The sequence below is a fragment of the Nerophis lumbriciformis genome, linkage group LG10 (genome assembly GCF_033978685.3).
Source record: "Nerophis lumbriciformis linkage group LG10, RoL_Nlum_v2.1, whole genome shotgun sequence".
In the NCBI taxonomy this organism is placed as follows: Eukaryota; Metazoa; Chordata; class Actinopteri; order Syngnathiformes; family Syngnathidae; genus Nerophis; species Nerophis lumbriciformis.
The window spans coordinates 34,008,219-34,015,557 of NC_084557.2; the positions used below are offsets into that span (position 1 = coordinate 34,008,219).

At 40.0% G+C, this 7,339-nt stretch overlaps 1 long non-coding RNA gene across 1 annotated transcript; it reads right to left on the reverse strand.

Moving 5' to 3' along the window:
- Positions 1 to 5,928: 5,928 nt before the first annotated feature.
- Positions 5,929 to 6,924, reverse strand: LOC133612112 (uncharacterized). Its single transcript, XR_009816081.1, has 4 exons — positions 6,856 to 6,924; positions 6,268 to 6,299; positions 6,137 to 6,192; positions 5,929 to 6,075 (listed from the first exon to the last, which is right to left on the reverse strand). It is a non-coding gene; the product is annotated as an uncharacterized lncRNA (long non-coding RNA).
- Between the last annotated feature and the right edge of the window lie 415 nt (positions 6,925 to 7,339).

Consider the following 7,339-nt stretch of genomic DNA (forward strand, 5'->3'; position numbering starts at 1 on the left):
CAGTAACTAGTTACAGTTACTAGTTACTTTATTTCAAAAGTAACTCAGTTACTAACTCAGTTACTTACACCAAAAAGTAATGCGTTACTGTGAAAAGTAACTATTTAGTTACTTCTTCTACTTTTTTTTTTAAAGCTCCCATTAATGCTCTTTTAGCCTTCATTTCAGTACTGTTATTGCACTGGAGAATAATACAATGTGTTGATCAACTTGACATACATTTGCATCACTGAACTCTGCTAAGCAATGTGCTCTACATACAACACACAAAGACAAAGATATGTTTCAAAGGGCCAATTTATTTCAGGCCAGAACAAATTGACAAAACTATTTTAAATAGCTGCAACATAACATACATAAGTAACAAACAGCATAATAACACTAACACTAACCACGTTAAACCCAGATTCCGAACTAACAAAGGTCTTAACTCATTCTCTTTCTATGCCACATCAATATGGAATGCACTCCCAACAGGTGTAAAAGAAAGGGCATCTCTATCCTCCTTCAAAACCGCACTAAAAGAACACCTCCAGGCAACTACAACCCTAAACTAACACCCTCCCTTCCACATAATACCTCTTCGGATTGTAAATAATCAAATGTAGACACTTTTTCTTATAATTTCTGATCTCTCTCTCTGTGTCCACTACTTGCTGTACATATCCTACCAAGTCAGTCCTACACTGTTTCAATGTCCATTTCTCTGATGATGCAATTGTTGATGACTGAAGTGTTGATACCAACCAAACCTAACCCCCTCCCCCCTCCATATCCCACACCCCGGATTGTAAATAATGTAAGTAATTCAATGTATAAACTCTGATGATTATCTTGTGTGATGACTGTATTTTGATGATAGTATATATTTGATAGTATATATCTGTATCATGAATCAATTTAAGTGGATCCCGACTTAAACAAGTTGAAAAACTTATTCGGGTGTTACCATTTAGTGGTCAATTGTACGGAATATGTACTGTACTGTGCAATCTACTAATAAAAGTCTCAATCAATCAATCAAAGTTAAAGTTAAAGTTAAAGTTAAAGTACCAATGATTGTCACACACACACTAGGTGTGGCGAAATTATTCTCTGCATTTGACCCATCACCCTTGATCACCCCCTGGGAGGTGAGAGGAGCAGTAGGCAGCAGCGGTGGCCGCGCCCGGGAATCATTTTTTGGTGATTTAACCCCCAATTCCAACCCTTGATACTGAGTGCCAAGCAGGGAGGTAATGGGTCCCATTTTTATAGTCTTTGGTATGACTCGGCCGGGGTTTGAACCCACAACCTACCGATCTCAGGGCGGACACTCTAACCACTAGGCCAACAACATAGCTGTAAACCTGGCTTCACCTAAGGAAGGCACACGTGACATACACAGAGCCTAACCAGGCAGATTTGAATTGTTGTTTTGGGCAGTAGACGGGATCTTTTATCCAAGAAACAACTTACATTTAACTAAAATTGTATTTTCTTTGTGCTCGACAAAAGAAAAGAAGTGAGAATATCTCATACTTGCCAACCCTCCCGAATTTCAGTGCCTCTCCCTGGGACAACCATTCTCCAAATTTATCTCGATTTCCAACCGGACTTAAGGCACGCCCCCTCCAGGTCCGTGCGGACCTGAGTGGGGACAGCCTGTCGTCACGTCCGCTTGGCCAAACAACAAGTAACCACAGAACACTATACCGTATAGTCGTATAGTGTTCTGTGGTTACTTTTTGGTTGGCCAACAGTTTACGTTGTATTGCGCACCCCCCTCCCCTCCCCTCCCCTTCCCACACACACACACAGAGAGAGCGCAGAGGAAGAATCAGAAGGAAGAATCAGAAGCACGTCTCTGCTTCGCTGCTATAAAACACACTCAGATCTTCTGTTTCTAGCCGATACTACATAAAAAGTAACGTAAAATAACGCAGTAACGCATCATGTAGTAACGGTAACTGAGTTACTGAATATAAAAAATAACGCGTTAGATTACTAGTTACCGCCAAAACTAACGGCGTTACAGTAACGCGTTACAAAGTAACGCGTTAGTCCCAACACTGATCATCACACACCGTTGCAAAAGATGTTGATTGTTCTCAGTCAGCTGTGTCTAAAATCTGGAACACGTACAAACAACATGGGAAGGTTGTAAAAGGCAACTAAGGAAAACATCAAAGCGTCAAGACAGAAAACTTAAAGCAATATGCCCTAAAAACAGAAAATTCAAAGCATAACAAATAAAGAACAAATTAAACTAGAGCCACTGTTTGGGACCAAACTGTTAAAAACCTTCTTGAGTAAATGGGATTCAGGTAGAAAAATGCTGAACGAAAGCCATAGTTAACACACAAACATAAAAAAACAAGGTTACAATGGGCTGAGGAAAAGCACTCATGGACTACGGATGACTGAATGGAAGTCTTATTCAGTAATGATTCGCAAATCTGCATTAGGCAAGGTGGTGATGCTGGAACTTGTGCTTTTTGCCGTTCAAATGAGATTTATGAAGACAACTGCCTGAAGAAAACATACACACATTTCCAGTCATTGATGATATGGGGCTGCATGTGGTAATGACACTGAGCAGATGGCTGTCAATACATCTTCAATAAATGCACTGAAAAAACTTTTTTTTTTTTTCAGAATCAATTTTTAATAAAAAAAAAAAAAAACAGGGTTTTTAGGCAATCTCCACATCATACATCAGCAACCAAAAGGTGAAAAGGTTTTATTATAATTTTAAACCAAATAATCAGGGCTGTCAAAAATCACCTGCGATGAGCTGGCAACTTGTCCAGGGTGTACCCTGCTTTCCGCTCGAGTGCAGCTGGGATAGGCTCCAGGCCCCCTGTGACCCCGAGAGGGACAAGCGGTAGAAAATAGATGGATGGATGGACTATTTATAGACAATGTTGTTAGTTCCAGACTTTAAGTGCCCTCCACATGGTCACCTCATTACTAACCTGCACCCATCGCCTGCTGTCACACAATTCCATAATAACACTACTCCTACAGCAAGGGTGTCCATTAGTTTTCCACAGAGGGCTGCAAAGAAAAATGAAGGATGCTGAGGCCACTTTGATGCAATTTGTACAATAAAAATGCTATAACTAGCTCAATGTAGGTCAAAGTATAGTGAGCTATCTAAACAAAACACCCACAGCTTAACTTTTTGTTTTAGGTGACAAAGTTAGTGTAATATCGAACATAGCTCAATAATGCATTTTTATTTCTTAAATATTTTTCAACCAATTAAATATGCTGAGGACCATAAAAAATGAGATGTGGGTTGGAAAATAGCTCTAAAAACGGGTGCAATGGTGAGAAATGTCAGGGTATGATTTTTAGGAAAACATGTGTCAGTTACAAAAAGAATGTAAACATTGATTTCTGTTGAATGAAGGGCTTTTTACTTTAACTTGAAATGCTCCAATTACATTTATGCCATTTGCCTTAACATAATTAAAAAACTGTTGCACAATATGCTCTGGATCCCATATGGTACTCATTCAAATCATTGACAAATGCAATACTGTATTGGTGTTTCAGTGGCAGAAATCGTAAGACTTAAGCATGTTCACAACAAAAGGATGGACTGCTGTATGACAAAGGCCAAACTGTCCATTTAGGAAGATGTATGGTTTATACTGGACATTTGACAAAGTTTGCAGTTTAATTCATAAAATGGGTGTGTCTTTACAGAATACCTGGTTTGAGACTCATACCACTCTTTCACAATATATCCTTTACTCGGACATTGGAACAAATAGATATTTGATTAGGTTGTGTATCACTCTTACACCACTAGAGGGCAAAGCAGGACTACAGTACATGCTGGGGTTATGCAGATGGGTAATACAAGTAGGTTACTGTACCTACAATATGGCAACTCCATTTGGACAGAAGTTTGAGTTGCTACACTAAGCATGCAAAAGACTGGTTAATAGAATATTGACGTATGTTGAATCCTACTCAAGGAACCTTGTCCCATTCATGTAAGATTTCCAAGAATCTACACCAGGTGTGGGCCGGACTGATAAAAATCATGGCATAATTTAAAATTAAAGACAACTCCAAAATTGTTTTGTCTTACTTTGGCCAAAAATAAAAAGCACATTCTGAAAATGTACACATTACAAATAATCCTTCGGCAAAACACCATTTTCTACCGCTTGTCCTTTTCGGAGGTCGCTGGAGCCTATCTCAGCTGCATTCGGGCGGAAGGCGGGGTACACCCTGGAGAAGTCGCCACCTCATCACAAGGCCAACACAGATATACAGACAACATTCACACTCACATTCACACACTAAGGCCAATTTAGTGTTGCCAATCAACCTATCCCCAGGTGCATGTCTTTGGATGTGGGAGGAAGCCGGAGTACCCGGGGAGAACATGCAAACTCCACACAGAAAGATCCCGAGCCCAGGATTGAACTCAAGACCTTCGTATTGTGAGGCACATGCGCTCACCGTTCCACCGTGCTGCAAATATTGGTGGTTTCAAACACCATGAACACTGAATTTAGACTTTGTCTCAGTGTACTTGCAAATCCATTAAACTTTATGCACTGTTTAGCATCCTCATGTTGGCAGTTTACCATTAAAAGACCTTTGGAAAAGCAACCAAGTGTTTCCTCAAACCACATTGGTGATATCCACAATTGCCACAACATTCATTTATCATACAAATTATAAAATAAAAAAATGCCAAAATGACTGGCTGAATTAAAACCAAACTTAACCAATGTGAACATGGTAGATTTAAGCACACCACCAAATCTAGAAACTTTACCATGGAGTTCAGAGCGCACATCGTGCCAGTAGCCAATTGTGAGCAGCAGTGAATGCTGACTATAAAGACAACGTCAAGTTGACTTAAGTATTGGCCTATTACCGTTTCATTATTTTATCCTTTGTTAAAAAAAAATTAAAAAAAATAAAAATGAATGTGTTGCTACAGCATTAGTCTGCAGCCAACCACATTAGCAGCTGATGGCTTATCCAGCACTGATTGGAGTAGCGGCAGCATATACATAGGGTGCTTAAAGTCAGTCATGTGTGACATGGGTTACTTTGCTATTGAAACATCCAGTGGACACATTTAGAACAGGTTTCTTTCATTAAAACTTGTAGCTCATTTTCCTAGCAAACTCATCCTGCGGTCCGGATTAAACCCATTCACAGGCCTGTAGCAGCCTGCCAACCGTACATTACCCATCGCAAAGCCCACGCCGTAGTCAGGACTTTGTTGCTACATGAACCGGCCTAGACTATTTCAGATCCTTACATTTGGAGTCCAGTGTTAATTTAAATTCCTCTGCAAAAACAGCATTTTGTGGCCACCACATCCCTCCAACAGGTTAGAGCTAGTTTTGTCTCAATTCAAATTAAAAAACACATTCAAAATTAATATTTTAGTTTTTATTAGGATGTACTGTATTCCAAGAAAATCCTCAGAACAGAAGCTGCAGTCAGTCCTCACCAGATCTGCAAAACAAAAAACATGAGTCATTATAGTGCATGTTAGGGCAGTTGTAGGCTTACCTGCAAAATCTTTTCAGAAGTTTCAATATTTAACAGGATTCTTCCAATAGGTTTTGCCGACATTTCTGGATACTGGCCAAAAGGGAAACCTGGGCTCCCCAGGGACGTAATGTGCTTGAGCAAACACAGCTCTTCCTCGCTGATATCTTGAGCGAGAGTCAAAAGCATAGACTGGCGTCAGACCAGAGACATCACTGAAGACCGGATAGGAGACCTCATCATTGGTACTTTGACCAGCAGTAGCATGCCATTGTTCCTCCGCGGAAGGTTGCACAAACTCATTGGAGTGATGCCACACATGACCATCTGAACCATCATTGCTACCAGCTGGAACACCATTGTACCCACTAGAGTGAGCAGGATGCCCTTCCCACAAACCAGCATTGCCACTTTGAAACTGGTTTGCGTCATACATGTTTTGGCTTCCATGACTGCTAGGATAAGCATGAAACTGATGTGGAGCAGAAGAGCCTTCTCGCCAATATCCCGAGGAAGACTGGTAGGGTACTGGGACAGCAGCAGCATAGGAGCCATAATCTGGAACAGACAGTATTTAGTACAAGGAAGCAACCATGTTTTACAGACTTACACAGCATACCTTTTTGTAAGAGATTACAGAACATGCTTCCAAGCAGCAAACAAGAAATCCACATCCTGTATAGTCAAAGGAAAAAGATGCATTCAGGCAAATTTTAACATGATATTCATCGTAGCAGCCAAGTTACTCACATTTTGGTTCAGTAGATGTTTTCTGGATATGCCTGCAAACAGAAAACATACCCTCTAAAACTTCCAGTTTCCATTCTACTGTATTACTGCAATTTCTCCAATTTAGTAATAGAGTTCCAATTAGTTGGAGTATGCAATGGGCAGCTATAAATTTGCAAACTGCACAATTCCATTAAACAGATTACAGACAGCTGTACAGTAGACATAATGCGGTGTTTTTTTCCTTTTCAAATAAATTGTTGATTTAATTAAAAAGTTGTCAGCCATCATTAAAACATGCAAGTAATTAGTCATACAATTGCTCATCTAACTTTACACAATCTGAACACAATACCCTGGCCAATCTCCTATAATCATGTCAAAGTGCTCTTAATGTCAGATGTTAGACATGATAGCGCACCGTGTCAATTTTCTGCAACAGTTCCACACATTTAAAAAAAAATGAAAGCCACCGCCTGCCACAATTGAACTAACAATTTAAACTATGAACAGAAATGAACCACAAAGTTCAGGAAGATGCAGTAATACAGAGCAAAGCAATGAAGAAATCGCATGTAAAACAAGCAGTGTATGCATGGATTCTCTTACCTGCTGCACAACCACCAAGAAACTTCCACAGGAGCCTGTCTGCAGTACTGTTGCAAACCCAGAGAGCTCCTTTTTAAGGGACTCTTGCACCTCCTAATTGATTGTAAACTAACGACAGCTGGTGTCAATCACCATGGAGGGGTCTCCATAGTGTTTTGTTTTTTTTACTCTGTTCCTCTGTCTAGCCAGCCGTGTTTTAGCTGTGTTTGTTTGTACACTGATTTTGATGGGTTTTTTAACATGTGGAGCACTTTACGAGACATAATTTAAGTTTGATTTGAATAAATTATTTTTTTAAATATTTTTTGTAATAATAAGTCAGAATATACCCTGACTTCCGCCCAAGTGCAGCTGGGATAGGCTCCAGCCCCCCAACCCACCACCATGACCCCAAAAATGGACAAGTGGTAGAAAATCGATGAATGAATGAAGGGGATTTGATCAGATTGTTTTCCTACCAAGGAAGGAAGTTTGCAGGAGCCCA